A 16,415-nucleotide genomic window follows, 5' to 3' on the forward strand; every position below is an offset into this window, starting at 1 on the left:
TGTCAGTCGAACTCTAACACCAGCGGAACGCAACTACACGATCACTGAGCAAGAGTGCCTCGCCGTCGTTTGGGCAGTTCAGATATTCCGCCCATACCTCTACGGCCGCATATCACGATCGTTACCGATCACCACGCTCTGTGTTGGTTATCAAGCATGAAATATTTGACTGGACACCTGGGCCGTTGGATTCTGCGTTTGCAGGAATACCACTTCGATGTCACATACAAATCGGGTCGCAAACATCTAGATGCCGATGCTATTTCCCGTTGCCCGCTCCCAGAATCACCACCTAATGCTTCTTCGCGCCTTCCTGCCTGCACCCTCGACGTCCCAATGTCGTCCAGAGCTCCAAACATCACCTGTGTTACTCCTGCCGCTGCTCCAGATCGCTACGACATTATTTCACACCAGCGAGCAGATCCCTACTGCCTTTCCCTAATCGACCATCACACCGGTGCTTCTGACCCTACTACCGCTAGGGTGCGCAGGCAACTCCAAAGGTTTAAACTTGACAACGGCGTGCTCTCCCGTTATATTTATTGCTCTGAAGGCACCCGTTGGGTCCCCGTTATTCCGAGAGCGCTTCGCACCCGTATCCTGGAGGCTTTCCACGATGATGTTACAGCCGGTCACTTAGGCTTTGATAAAACTTACCACAGCGTGAAAACCCGTTTCTTCTGGCCAGGCCTCGCCTCAAGCGTGGCAAAATACGTCGCCTCTTGTCAGCCATGCCAGTGCCGCAAACGGCCGACTTCTTCTCCTGCTGACCTACTACAGCCACTACCTTGTCCCGCTACTCCTTTCGCCGTTGTTAGCATAGATTTATACGGGCCACTTCCATTGTCACGAGGTAATCGCTGCATCGTCACCGCCGTCGACCACCTAACACGCTACGCTGAGACCGCTGCCCTGCCTAATGGCTCAGCACATGAGGTTGCGACCTTCTTTTTAGAATCGCTCGTACTGTGCCATGGGGCTCCTCAAGTGCTTCTCAGCGACCGTGGTCGAACATTTCTGTCGACGATTGTAGCCGAAGTTCTTGAGGCCTCAGCCACACATCACAAATTGACCTCCAGCTATCACCCGCAGACCAATGAGTTGACTGAGTGGTTCCACCGCACGCTTTCGGACATGTTGTCTATGTACGTCGACCAGGACCACCGAAACTGGGACGTAATACTTCCTTTTGTTACGTTCGCTTACAATATGGCTGTACAGCGGACCATAGGTTACACCCCGTTTTTCCGCGTTTACTGCCGTTCTCCCGCTACCCTTCTTGACGCCTCTTTCCTTTCTACACGTGCCAGTTCCTCATCCTCTCTTCCTGACCAGTTCCTTTCCCGAGTGGCCAAATCTCGCCGGCTTGCTCGCGTCAACACGGAAGCTAGCCAGGAAGACCGCAAGTGCCACTATGATGCAACCCACCGCCACGTTTCGTTCCGTGCCAGCGACAGGGTGTTACTTTGGTCCCCATTACGCACTCCTGGCCTCTGTGACAAGTTCTAGCACCGTTACATTGGTCCTTACACAGTTCTTGAAAAAGCCTCCCCGGTCAGCTATTGCGCCTCCCCTGTTTACCCTCCTCCGGTCAGTCGTTACCGTGACATTGAAGTCGTCCACGTTTCACGCATGAAGCCTTTTATTCGGCGCAATCCTGCGGACTAATTGCAGCCAGGCTGGCCGCTTCAACATTACGGGCAAAATTGTGTGAGCACTGTGTGGCGCTTCATCTTCCACATGGCTGAACGAGCCGCCTTCATCCTGCTCTGTCTTGCAAATACCCATCGTCATCGCGGAGTGTGGTTGGCTGCAGTGTGCGACCAAGGCTTCAGGTCTCCAATAAAACCTGATCCCCCAAGTCAGACCTTCGCGTTACCTTACACACACATATATATATATATATATATATATATATATATATATATATATATATATATATATATATATATATATATATATATAAATTAGGTTGAGTCGTTAATGTATCCACCATTTCATGGCTCTCCAATCTACCAGCCCCAAACTCCGAGAGCTATATACTGCACCTGATGCCTATTCGCAGCAGCGCAAATGAGCCGCCGTACGGGACTCTGCACAATAACTGCCGAGCAAATGTCTCTATCAAAAGCGTAAACTGGATCCTCTCCCCTCCCGCTAGAACCAGCAGTCTCAAGTGCAGAGACACTCTCTTGCGTACGACTATAACTTAACCCGCACAACTTCGTTCGCAGTGCCTCTCTACGAAAGGGTTGTGTTCGCTTCGTGACAGCATCTTCGTACTTACAGCCAACAAGCGAACGTTGACAGCGCAAATGAGCCATTAATTCCCCCTGCGTTCCGATGGACCTTGAACCCAAATAGTATTAAAAACTTCAAAACTCAACGACAGTTGAATAGCTTCCTTTTCCTTATGCACATAGACACGGGGCAAAAAAAAGTAAAAACCTATTCTTTTTCAGGAAACAACAATACTGACTTGCCTTACAGAATTCCATTTTGAGAACGCAATATCTTTGTTGTTGCCTAGAGGCACTCGTGTGATGCTCATGACATTATGTGGGCCTGAGTAAACGCTTTATGCGCTCTACCTCATTTTTTGCCGACGCACAAAGGGCTTCCTAGCCGCACTGCGCATTTAGCCTGTCCCACTGAAACATTCCTTTATCTGCTGTGCTATTAATACAATGACAGGTAAATGCACTATTACGGGTATAATAATTGAACTGCATGCGATAGTAGGATTCGGTGAAGCTTTTGAGGTAACAAGGATCACTATGAACACAAACTGGCTTCGAAGAAACTACAGCAGTGCGGAAATGCTCTCTTTAAATGGCGGTGTTAATCTAATCCCCTGCCTTTGCACAAAAAAGGGAGCTATATATTTATTATTTTGAGACTTTCTTATGAGAAGGATATCAGTCAGCATAGACAAGGAATTGTGCGTTGAAAGACTCAATTCCACCTTTTGATGACGAAGTAATTCACAGTAGAGCATTTTTGTATTCTTTGTAAAAGTCGAAAATTATGTCGAGTGCAATGAGAGCCTGTGTTTAAACCCAAAGTTACCGAAGCCAAAGAGTGGATTTAATGTTCTCCTTTAGCCAAAGTACCGAAAACAAACAACACCATCAGGAAACGTCCAGCAAAAAATTGCGGTATCAAAATGATATTTGTTCAATTCAGTGTAGTTAGCTGATTCAGCGAGCAGTTCTTCCTTCAGTGACGAACAGAATTCAGAAGAGACGACGGTCCACGTAAGAACCATTTGTAAGTAACAAGGTAACAGTGCATCATTAGCAGTTCGCTTATCCTTAGGTGCCTTCTTCACAAAGAAATAAAGCAGTAGATGAGCGTTGAAGCCGTGTGAAGTGCTCGCCGTTAGGTATTATCCACAACACGGAGTAACCCATTTCATGACAGCCGTGCTAGTTTCGACGAACGTTTCTGGCATTTAGCATGAGAGGATTAAACAGAAAGAAAACTAATACCTTTGACAGTAGGGGTAGCATTCTGCATGTATTACGACAATAAAGGCAGCAAAAGGCCGAATAATTTCCACATCGTTCTAATAATCCTCGACGTCTATTCTGAGGAGTGGTGTACTGCTGTTAAATGGCTCCAGAAAAATCAAACTCAGCACCTAACTATTCATTGCGTTTTTGAATTTCACCGAAATTCCCGAATACCACCAACTTCACCTTGCGCAAAACTGGAACGATGTGCTACACAAAGAAACTAAAAAGAATTACCCTTGCTTGAATGCCCAGATAAATAGTTCCGGTGTTATGAAGAACATACTCTCTACCAATGAACAAAGAAAATACAAACATTGCCAACGTAAATCAAAATGACCAGCAAAGCTTAAATTAATTTAGTGCCACGCAAAAATACCGCATGGGCAAGATTTTATGCTGCCAATTATCAAGAACCTTCTGAGATAATTGAAATAAACTTAAATGCCAGCCGGGCTGCTTCATGACCGATGTTAGTAATATAAAAAAATACGACCTTGGAATGACTTTCAGCATACGTACATGGTTCGTGCATCTAACTCCATCTATTTTTAGCAACTGAAGACACTTTGATACGTAAGAAATAATAAAATGCAGCCACATATAATTTTATGAAGCTGCGTACTCACTAGTGCCTTGTCGTTTCTTACTTTATCTCCTCTGTGATTTGGCAACAAGCGCAACAAAGAAATCATGTTTAGAAAACGTTGAGCGCTACTTTAAAATCCTCATAACAGCAGTGCATGCGACTGGGATAATCCGTGTTCCTTTTATAAGAAAACTAGGACGACACTCCCTTTCCCGGAGAACATACGCAAGCACAGTTTTGATCGCACAGTATAAGAAACATGAGAATCCGACCGGACAATACCTACAGCTTTCAGTGATTAAGGTAACGCTCCACTTCAAGAAAAAAATTTAACGAAAGAGAAATTCTACGTTTATATGCCCACAGTGTCAACGAAAGCGTACTAAGGTTTATCATGGGTATAGGTAAAAACGAGTCTGAAAAAAAAGGTCCCCAAAAGATACGACCTCGGAAAAAACGTCCCCGGAAGAAACGGCCCCTGAAAAAGCGGCAACTAGGAAAAACGTCCCAAAGGCAAAAACTGGCCCTAAAGATGATTTCTTCCTTAACTCAACAATGAAAAAAAAAAAAAAAAAAAAAAACAGTCTATACGATTCTTTCTTGGCTTTGGGTTAAATGTAATCATTTAAAACCTCTGCCCTCTGGGTGTCCGATATATAAACAAGCACTGCGTAAAAACATGGTGAAAGAGCCATGTTCTTGGCTCTTTACACATTGCGTGGTCCCGAGCTGCGCAGCTTCTTAAGCAATCATTAAACAAATCTAATCAGCTTGGTAATACTGGCCACTGAGAAAGGTACAAGCGCAGCGGCGAAGTGGTATTGTCTCGGGTAAGGGCGCTAAGCATAAGACGTCACTAGAATTACCTCACAGACCTTATGGTGACGAGTTTCAACTATTTCTGTGGTGATGGTATAAGATGGTGTAAGCAGGACGAGGCTTAACCGATCGTGCACCATGGCCCCCCTAAATCACCGCTCCAAGATTCTGGTCTGGTAAAGCTGATCCCGCAAACAAAGCGAAAACGAGGAGGCTCTGCCCCTGTATTGCCGCAGCCATTATTTTTTGTTATGAACGCCCGCTTCATTTCGATGTTTGGAGTCACTTCCAAGCCGACAGGTGGAACCGCTATAATAAAGTTAGCATACAACATTCATCAGTGCAGCTCACCACGGGGAAAAGCTGTGTGTGTCCTATAGCGCCAAGACTACAGTCACCGTTCGGGGACATTTTTTTCTACTTCGCGAAATAGGGACATTTTTTCCGGGGACGTGTCTTCTGGGGTCGTTTATTCCGGGTCATTTACTCCGAGGACTTTATTTCCGGGTACGTTTGTCCCGGATCCCGGTTTAACACAATCTGAAAAGAGCAGCCCAAAGCCAAGTGTGAGCAATCTCAAATGAGCAACCTTGTCGCCAGTATCTCTGTGCTAGTTAATCAAAACCTGGCAGGGCTTTTAGAAACGAGTCGTTTATTTCTGAAGACTTTAGTTTTATTTTGTTTTGATGGTGGCTGAAAACAAAACAGTAGGGATTTAACATATTTAATCCCTGTAGGGCGTGCGGAAGATTTTGCGCAAAGATGACAGTCGATCAAGACGACGACGCACAGCGAGAGAACATGTCGCACTCTAACATCGGCTAAAGCTAAAAAAAATAAATAGCTACGTCGGTTCGCATACTCTACCCCCCGGCGTATATGTTGGATCGAAGTTGCCTCGCTCCGATGGTTTCTCTTTGGGCCGAGCTCTACATATGCGAGCCACATGCAGACCGTGCGAAGTGGCGATTCAGAACTACAATTATACGAAATTTAATCCGGCTAGAACGATGATACGCTGCGAAACATCTGTGTGCACTACCCGCGGAAGGACGTGTGAACTCTGACGTCACGATTCGGCCTGCCAATCACGTGCAAGACACACAATAAGGTACATTATCATCGCTCGGATGAAACGTACATATGAGTGATTTTGCAGTGAAATTTGCGTTCAGTAATACTTGCTACCGCAAAATAATCTTTAGCGAAGCGGTGGTATTGAAAGGACTTAGCTTTCGTCTTCGTTACGATTATCAGCCAAAATTTCTTTTTTCGCTTTCGCTATCATCACGAGCCGAATTTATTTTAAGAGCTGCTGTTCCGCCATGGACAAGTTCCCGCTGCTTCACGTTGTCATGAATCTGATGCGGCGACAAGAAATTTCCCCGAACCAGGCCAAACAATTCACCACCACACAACCTTATTCCATTCATTGCGAAACTTACCTGAGCAACCGGCCTAGATCCTCAGAACTAATGATTATGGATGGCCGGTCCTAAGGCGATTAAGAGTTACTCAAGTCAGATAAGCCGGACTGAGCGAGGCTCGGTGCATTCCGTTCTCAGGACCCAATACATTCATCGCGTTTCTCTAAGGCTTGAGGGCCTATAATCTTTCAAGCCTAAAAGTGACGTACTGCGTGTATTGAAGAGTATTTATACAAGTTGTAACATTTTGAAATCACTTTATTATTTATTGTACTCTGTCACTCCTTATTTGTCCTTATCTTGTAAAAATACAAAACCTAATTGCCAAGCTAGAGATGCAGGTTGTTATTCATTATTGCGCTTGGTTATGTTTAGCGAAAACAGGAGATAAAATAAAAAAAGACATGTTAAATAATGCATATGTAATATGCAGAATATTACTCTCTTTTCAAGACCGCAAATATTGCTTTCTTCATTGTACACTTTCTGAACGTTTATGAGTAAGCTAACAAATTATCAACGTCCTCCAATAAGAATACAAGATTGCACGTTCCAGTAACAGGCATGAAATATACCACGTGGTGCAGCTAAAGACGATTCAGCCTAAAATAGGATGGAGCCTAGGTGAAACCAATATAGGGTAGCAGAGAGTCACAAGAACAGGTGTGCAATATGTTTGTCTGGGTAACCAATATTAAGGATATTCATATTTATCGGTTGCTTCTGCGAAAAAAACTGCCCAAACATATGCCGCGCTTTGTAATGCAAAAGGCTGGCTAAAATGTGCGCACAAATAAACAATCTACTTAGCTTAATTTTTCCTACAGTTAAATAAAGCTGTCACGTGACTGGAGCTTGTTTCTCGGCAATTCTACATGGAAATCCCCGACGAGAACAGCGCTGCAGAAAAACGTGCTTTCTGTCCTCCCAGACAAGAGTGGTGAGGTTCAAGCAGCTAGCACTGTTGCGAGATTGAGAATCTTTCGTATTTTCCCAACTGTTTTTAGACGCATAAAAAGCGAATTTACGCGAAACGTACCCCTGCGCAAAGGTTTCAGTCAGCCACTTTTCATGACGATATCCAAATTGAAAATTTCACACAATATACTTGACACCATCAAGAATGTAGTCTATTCGCTCATCGTAGTAAAATTTTGACAAGTGCATTTTTTCGACTGAAACTTCTTTACGAGGTAAAATTACGCCGTATCAATCTTTATACACATATCACCCCCCGAGACCCTTGTAGGTTTTTCTGTGTTGGTCAACGTGGACCCTATCCATTTCCGACGGCAAATTCATCTTCTCGGTGTAAGCTCAGCACAGCAAAAATTCAAAAGCAATTGTTTTCCTATTCACCTCAAACTTAGACATTTCCTATCAATGTACTCATTACAATTTCTTAGACTATTCTACAGTTTCTTCAGAATTATAATAAAACAAGCAACCCGCTGGTCTGGTGTCCAGAAAAAAAAATGGTGGTTCAATGAAAGCTGGACGTGGTTATGAATATATGTTGGACAACCAAAAAATGCTGCAGACTAAGCTTGTCTGGGCATAGAAAGTCCATTTTGTCTTTCTTGACAGTCCATTTTACCTGCCTTTAGCTGGGGTACGCTGTATGTCATTGGTGGAGGTCACCATGAGGCCATTTCGACAGCATTCAAGATGGAGTTACTGATCTACTCTTCTTTATATTCTTTGATATGCCGGTGTAACCTTTCTAGTGTCTGAGCCTCTTGGCTACTCCCAACGTTCCAAGAGTATAAACCAAACCTTGTTCAGCCGCAGCAATTGAACCATTTTTTTTCTTTCTTTTTTTTTGAAGAAATTGTAATTTTGTATAGGCGTCCATTTTCCAAGTCATAATATCGTCAACGACGAAAGAGGTAAGAAGTTGTTTGCGAACATCAAGTACTCTTTTGCAATACGAGAAGCCTTGCATAAAACTAAGCAATCTGTAATGGCTACTCCGCTATGGATATATCTTGAGCGCACGTTTCACTCCTTAAAAACTGAGCTAATGTCGAATTTGCGATCATGCAGCACAGGTTTAATTACGTCACTAACCAAGTCTTTCAGACAAATGCAGCTTGACTGCATGCCGTTCATTTCACTCGGTTCTTTTAAGCATTCTCATTCTCCTCACAAAGAAAAGGTATGCCTGGACGAGGATTTTGCATTTACGTTCTTGAAGATGCCAAGCAAGCTTGCGCTTCTCTGCCGCCTTCTGGAAAGCATGCGCTGCACGAACCGTACAAACATAATGACTACTCCATAGTACGTTCTGCTATAAATGGAAGAAAATCCAGGTTCAGACTGATTTTTCTAGTGGTAAATGCCATGCAAATGCCCGTTTCAAAGCTTTCAGGTTTCCCTTAAAGTTTCGGTGAGGGGCATAAATAACGGACAAAGTTCCGTGTTGTGAACGCTGGCAGTAGAATGAGCAAACAAGATTATGGAGAATGAGCCTCCTAAATTATTCCTTTAAAAACAAAGCAAAAAATATTGACAGGTGCCCCATATTTTTACTGCGAGGCCAAAAACCGATATCGCATATTTCGTAATCCTGAGTGAATTTTATGGCGGTATATTAGTTTCGTATTATTGCCTTCTACCTTTTTTCTAGTGCTAGTTGTACGTTGACACTGATATAATTTCCCAGTTAGGCAAGTATAATAATTATGTCGTAAAAAGAAAACCCAAATAGCTACACTTTGGCAAAAGTTTACGGTATGGTTGTACAAAGCATGTGATTATTATAAATATTTTCAAAATGCTCGAGAGGATTTCACCTGTTTCAACGGCTCCGGGACAGCTATATATAGGATTACTTGCTGTCAGTTCAATTCGTAGCTGTTCACTCTAGTGGCTTGGTAACACGAAAAACACACGGTATACACGCAAAGTTATTTTTCTCGTATTTTCTCTCGCGGGTGCTGTCTGTTTTAATGGCCTTCAATGGCATTAAAAGAGATGTTTCGCACACGTTTAGAGTTACTGCTACGCTGTTCATTAGCATACCGGCCATACCTTAGTTGCATTTGGCGCCACTGTATCTGAAACACTTGAAACCGGTGTGGAAGTGCGCCTTTCATGTGGCACGTATTGAGCATTCAGTAGCCAGTCTTTGCGCCGAAGCAAAGAAACATTTACTAAAAGTTTTGAAGGGTGTTGGCTTAGTTTTAGTATAACGTCTCAAAGCTACCCAGGCTATGATTCCCAAACTTTTGAGCGCGTGCGGTTGTTGAACGTGCACTGACATTGCATAGTTCACGAGCGCATTGCATTTCGCCTCCATCGTAAAGCGGAGTGACGGTCTGGATACAAACACGGCTTCTTGTGCTCAGCAGTTGAGTGCCGTAACCAATGCGGCACAGCGGCGAGTCAATATAACTGCATTCACATTTAATTCCCTTGCTACATTAAGGGTAACTTCCAAACATCTTTCTCATTCATTGGCCAAATTATATATTTAGTCCAGAATGCTATTTACCAGAAACTTTCAAACGATAAGGTTACTGTTGCAAGAGTTCCAAGACGCGTGCCGCCATTTCGGCGTGTTGGACATACTAATCAAGGTTAGCGAAAATAAAAAAGTCAGTGCGCTGTTTTAGGAGCATATCATACACGAACTTACGTCAATAAAAAATAAATATTACAACTGCATTGTGTTCTGTAAACAAAAATTCGGAAGAACGCTGCTTCGTCGTAAGCGCAGTAGTACGAAATGAATAGAATAAACAGTAGTGTTTTCTAATGCATAGCAGTTTTTATTGATATCTTTATTGCTATTAAGACTTGATATATAATAACATAAATGAAAGCATCACTTACGCCGATTGTGTTACTCTATCCACGCCATTTTACACTATTAACGCATTTGCACCCTTCGAAACTGTCACCACAGAGATGAAAATAAATCACTCAAGGCTAGGCCTTGATAATAATGTTGCTGGGTTCTTAGCCCCCGTTGGATGAATGGAAATAAATGAAAGAATATCTGTGCTGCGCGAGCTTTAAATAGAAAAAGAAATGCAAATTTCAAAACATACTACATATTCAGTTCAGATCTGAATGGCACATTTTATCGGAAAGCCTATATGCTTTTGTTAATATTACTAGTGAAATAAACGCGATATTTCACGTACATAAATGAATCAGTTAGGAAGAAAATCATGGTCACATTGGGATAGCTACGAATGAAGTTTTTCGTGCGGTCTTTATATACAAGATACTGATGTGAAAAAGGCTAATCTACATTTGAAGCATGTCGAGAACACCTTACAACGAAGCAGATCTTACTGTCATGCAGAAACCTTAAGAAGCAAAGAAAACATACATTAAGGATCTTCTTATAGATTTACTTTATTCCTTTGTAGCTGTTCCTATTCGAAAATCAAACCATCTAATTATATATGTACTGCTTGTTTATAGAAAACTGAAGCACAATAATATTTCAGAAGCATTTTAGGCGTTGGACAAAACGACTGAACCTTGATTCTTTCTTTCTGGCGTTATGGTCTTCATTTGCCCACATGCCACAAAACCCAAGAATGATCTGATTTTTTCCGAATGATAGCCATTTTTGGGTTTCTGATATGCAGCTGATGATCGGTAAAAAGGTAGAAAGATAACAGCTGAAAAAATCCCGCCAAATTATTATCAGGACAAAAACCTAGGTAATTCCGCTACCGGTCGACAAAAAAAATGAATGTCAAAGGTCCCTTCTACTTGGCATGAGCAATGCAGGGCAGCCACTGTGGGACGCCTCTATGTATGTGCAACTTTATTGAGATGCCGGCAAACGACTGTTTAACGCGTCGTTACGCTGGCCAAGTGTCGACCCGGGGTTATGCTCTACTCTATTTTCCTAAAATTGTGTGTGCAGGCAGGATAAAATGCGACGCGGCAAAAAAATGTTCGCTTTGAAATGCACTCCTTGAGAAATCTTCTAGCATAGACTGCTTATGTTTATACACGTCGCATTGTTAAATTTCAAAAAGATGGGAAAGTGAGCAAGAACGTTAGGATGTGAACTACATCGCGCAATAAATTATCCTTGCTCACGTTGCACGTGTAGTTCGACGCTGTAGAAGTCGTGAACCTAAAATACTCTGAAGGGCTAGTGGTTCATACTAATTGAACGAGTAAAACTGCGCGATAAAGACGGGACGTAAGAAACACACAGGCGCCTTGTTTGTGCCTGTGTGTTTCTTAAAGGGACACTGCAGCGGTTTTCCAATGTACAATGCTATAGGGCTTTGAAGTAGATTATTTGTTGATCATGCCTGTGAAGTTATTTTTTCGTATATATATATAAAACACCTGCGCAATCGTCGACTAAAAGCGCGCAATTCAAGTTTCCCGCGCCCCGCGCGATAGCTACAGAGGAGGAAAGCGGAGGGAGAAACCTCGCTTCTCCGTCCGTCGTGACGTCACCGTTAGGAGCCGGAGGCATTAAGAGCCAACGGAGGGGTTTTCGGCGTGCGCTGTTCCTCGTTTTGCGTACGTTGCGGACGTACAAAACACACCAACTTAGTGTTGTGCACCTGATGCAACACAGCTCTGCATATGTACGGATGCACGAACAGCTGTGGACGCGACGATGTGATCTTCCATTGTATTGAAAGCTCGCGGCGCAATGTGGTGTTGCTGAGAAGAGAGATAAATTCAAGCCGACCAAGGGAAACATTCTACTCGAATCCTTTTCGTAACTGTGACCACATGAAGTTTGTTTCTAATGCGATTTCTATAGGGCTTTGACAAAAAGGCATGGCTGAACAATGACACGGTTCCTTCTGTTTCCTTGTACAAAACAGTCGGGACAGTCATCTGCGATCCGTTCATGTACTGCTATCTCATGATCGGACGATCAGACAGCATAGGCGCATGGTTGTATTCGCGTGTCTCGTTTTTTCTTTTTTTTGCGCAAAAGCTTCGCGCAACGGCTTCTGTGCTAAACATGGACAACGCATCAGTAGCACGCGCTGATGATTCTTGCGAACTAGCAGATGATTAAGAAGAGTCCACTGCTGTGTCGAGCTATAGGTTGTGAAGACTGCGATATCTTTTCCATCACGGCACGTGCCTGATATGTTCGTGGAACCCTTACGGGAGCATTATTAGAAGATAAGGAGTGTACAGCTCAGCTGGGTAAAGGCGCATTCAGGTAAGGAGCGCAAAGAGCGAGGTTTCCTTCGGTGCGCCTAAGCAATCAATCATCAAAGTTGTTCATACATGTCCTTGCGATTTTGCACCCGTTGCTGCCTCGTCATTTTACAAAGTCCTGTCTTGTTTGGAGATGCACATTAAGTTGGAAATGAAAACGACGAAGCTCTTGTAAGAAAACACATTTCGGAACACGTCTTCCTCATGAGGGTATGGGTGCGGAGGAGCTGCAGCTTGGCTTTCAACATACGTCAGCCGTAAATTCACTAAACGTGTATTGTGACAGTACGATAAAAATGAAAGGCTTTCAAAGTCTGCCAAATGTCTTATGACTCAAGCAGCATTCTGCGCGCATTTGACATGGTCTCCAGCACAATAGCCCTGCTTCACCCTTTCTATAACATTCTTCGTTTTCCCAAGGTACCACAACTGGCATTCAAAGTAGGATTTGGTGCACCAAACTTTGGGTTCATTTTTCACAACAATAACCTTTCTGGCGGGGCGAGAGGCCTGAGATGGAGGCAGTCGGCTAGGGCATTGTTCGCTGCTTTTCCTTCCCAGGAAAATGCGGGCCGAGGTTTCGCTGAGGGCCATGTAGTTTCTGCTAATAATGACACACACTATTTTTCAAAATGCCTGTAACTAAAGTAAGTTTTCATGCCAAATCTACGCTCTCCACAGCGGAAATGTTGCATCGTTTGTGGGCGTATCTTGTAAAAATCCCGATGGCCATTCGTGTGGAAATGGCATGCTATAATGACATCCACAAAGCCGCAGAGAGCTGCGATGAACTCAGCGCAGCGAAGACGTCGCATCGGCAGCTTCCCTGCTCCTCATAATGTCGTCACGCGACGTCTTGGCCAATCACGGGCGGCGGCGCGACCCGCAGTGAGCCCCGTCGCGCGGGCTGCGTATCTTAGCTGAAAAAATGCTTTTTCTGCTTTCTTCTGCCTAATTTTATTCTGATAATCGAGCTCGCAGCATGAAAAACTACGACTTTCTGCTGAAAGTCCAACTTTTGCAAAAAGTGCTGCAGTGTTCCTTTAAGTCTCGTCTTTTTCGCGCAGTTTTACTCGTTCAATCATGAACCTATACACGCGCTGCAGGTACATGTTAAGTGCGTAGATGAGGAGCTGCATTATATCTCGCGTGGAACGTGAGCCAGAGCCCACACCTCTGTATCTGGGTCGGCTTCCACTCCCAAGAGGGTGTTTCCAGTACTTCTTTGGCACGACAAATCAAAGCAAAATCACAACAGTGCACTGCACCATAGGCTACAAGCTTCCAATGTGTAACTCGCTTTACATGCCAATGAACGTTGCATATGTTATCAGCAGTTGCGCTTTTAAGGCAAAACCTTTTCTAGACTCATGATGAAAATCTTGCGTTCGCGAGATAGTTCGCGAAATTCCGCGATATGTGTGCTCGAAACGTCACAGTACGTTATGACGTCAACATAATTTCCCCGTTCGGCTAGTTAGGCCTATTTCACATAGAAAGACCCGTACGGCGACGTATAAGTTAGGTCTCGCTTGTCTAGGAGAGGAGATCAGAGATGCCGATGTCACTGACGATGAAATAAAAAAAGGAAGAAAGAAATAAATTGAAATAAAGAAAGGAAACACGCAAGGCAGAAGTAGAAGAGAAGAACTGGAAACGAAGATGGGAGTAAAAGCTTTTTCCATTAACCTCTTACATTAAGCATTAAGCTAAATATAATCCTGTAATTGTTTTCTCAAAAGGGGAACTGCGATGGATAGTTGTTAAGTACGTATAGTGTCACGTAACGGAGCTACGTGTAACCAAGGTTTTAAAAAATACAAGTGTCCTAACCTAATAAAGCCATATAAGTGATGTGCGAGTAGCTTGACTCATGTTACAATAGGTTTTCGTCACGAAAGTTCATTATTCGTAAAGACTAACTGGTTGACGTTTCTGATACTGGCTTGAAGAAAGTGTGAATACAAAAGTTATAGATTCGCTCCTAAAAGGTCTAGCCCCATATTTCCACGAAGTGCGAATTAGGTAGCTCTTTGTACATGCATTAGAGAAGTTGCCATGTGACGAGTTGCTCTCACATACATTTCTCGCCTTATGCATGGCCACAGCTTCAATAAGGAATACAGTCAAGACGAAGTGGCTTTTTCTATAACGCACGTCTCGGAATGCTAAAGTGGCGCACTATCACATGGAATTATTTTACCGCACGGCTTATCATTTGAGGCACATATAAAGATATTTTGAATAAACGGTAAACTGTCGCAAAGCGTTGTAGTCGGCAATATTTCGAATACTAGAATCGAATGAAATTTTTTATGCCTTGCTCCTAAATACAAAACTTTTAAGACACTCTTAAGACCACTTTAGAGCCTTTGGTGCTAGTTTCAGTCTAGTGTTTTTCATAACTGCTTTTCTAGTCGCACTTTGAGACATTTCTTTACTCGTCTTGCTGTTGTCAGATAGGATGGAATCAAAAAGTACCGCTTTCAAAGCCACACATAACGGATCGGCATCTCCTCATCCATCGACGCCCCTGGCAAGCCCCCTCTCATTTGGGGGGAGAGTTTTTATTCGGAGCGAAGGTCCTACCAGGACAACAGTCGTGATGCACCATGCATGCAGTCATGGTCAGGGGCTGCTTTCCCCTCCTCGGCCGAGGACTTCAGTTAACGGTGATCGCACCGGTCTGGCAAGGCGCCCCCACAAATGACAAAGGGGAGCAGAGCGGCTTCCCCGGTGCCGGATTTAGTAAGCAGCTCCACGCGGCGGCGATGGCACGCGCATGTTGTGCCTCTTGGTTTTCAAGATGCCAGCAGACAGCGTGTGGCGGTGGTCGATATGCTGCTGTGGCCGGCCGCAATTCTTCCTCCCCGTCGTCGTCTCACGTGGTGGTGGTGACTATGGTTTATTTTTTTGGGGGGTGGGGATACTGGTCACGTCTTATGTTAGCCATCTTTGTGGCATCACTCTTGGTGACCAGGGGGGAAGGGGAAGTTGGAATTAGGGGGAGGTAGGGGAGGGGGAGGTTTCAGACGCCGCAGATGACGCCGCCATTTCCGCACAAAGCACGATAGACCCATGCAGGCCTACAGAATAGAGCTGAGGCCAGTCTCCTCCAGATAAATCAGGAGGAAAGTTGGTTCCGAGCTGGGAAGAGCAACTGCCCTTCCTTATCAGCAGGAAGACCAAGATTCCGGTAGCCAGTCAGAAGTTTCTGGCGATGGCCAGCGGAGGCTGACAGACAAGGAGCAAGTGTCCCAGTGTGCCAGTGTTGCCGCAAGAGGGACAGACTGGGCTGGGAGCTCGGCCACAGGCATACATACGGGGCGAATCCACGTGCAGCCTAATCGAAGTCCTAGGAGGAGGGATTTGTCCTTCCGTGAAAGATTGTCAGAGAGCCGTTGGAGATGTTCACCAGCGGCGATACGACGGTCAGGATGGAACGACCTTATCGACCTTCTCAAGAGGGGTCTTGAAAAGTCAAAAGGTGTGACGTCCTCAGTGACAGGGGCGCCGTTGTCTTGCGCCGCTTTGGCCGGGGCATCCGCCTCCTTATTGCCCTGGACTCCAGTATGTCCTGGAACCCAATGAAGGCCCAGCTGACACCCTGAGTCCTGAAGGGCTAGGAGACGGGCTCGGAGAATGTTCACCGAGAGGTTGGTGCCGTGGTGGATAGTCAGCAGCTGCAGAGCGGATCTGGAGTCACACAGGACATTCACACGTCCAGGAGTGAGACTGGAAGCAATGAACTGTGCGGCTAGATGAAGAGCGGCTAGCTCAGAAGCTGTTGAACTGGCAGGGAATGACAGGCGGCAGGACCTAGATAGGTCTAGCTTCGGTTCTGTCATGGCAGCAGCTGCTTGCAAGGTAGCGGGACGAAGCGAGCCATCCGTA

Source organism: Amblyomma maculatum, chromosome 7 (genome assembly GCF_055883805.1).
Source record: "Amblyomma maculatum isolate TAMU_Amacu chromosome 7, ASM5588380v1, whole genome shotgun sequence".
Taxonomy (NCBI): Eukaryota; Metazoa; Arthropoda; class Arachnida; order Ixodida; family Ixodidae; genus Amblyomma; species Amblyomma maculatum.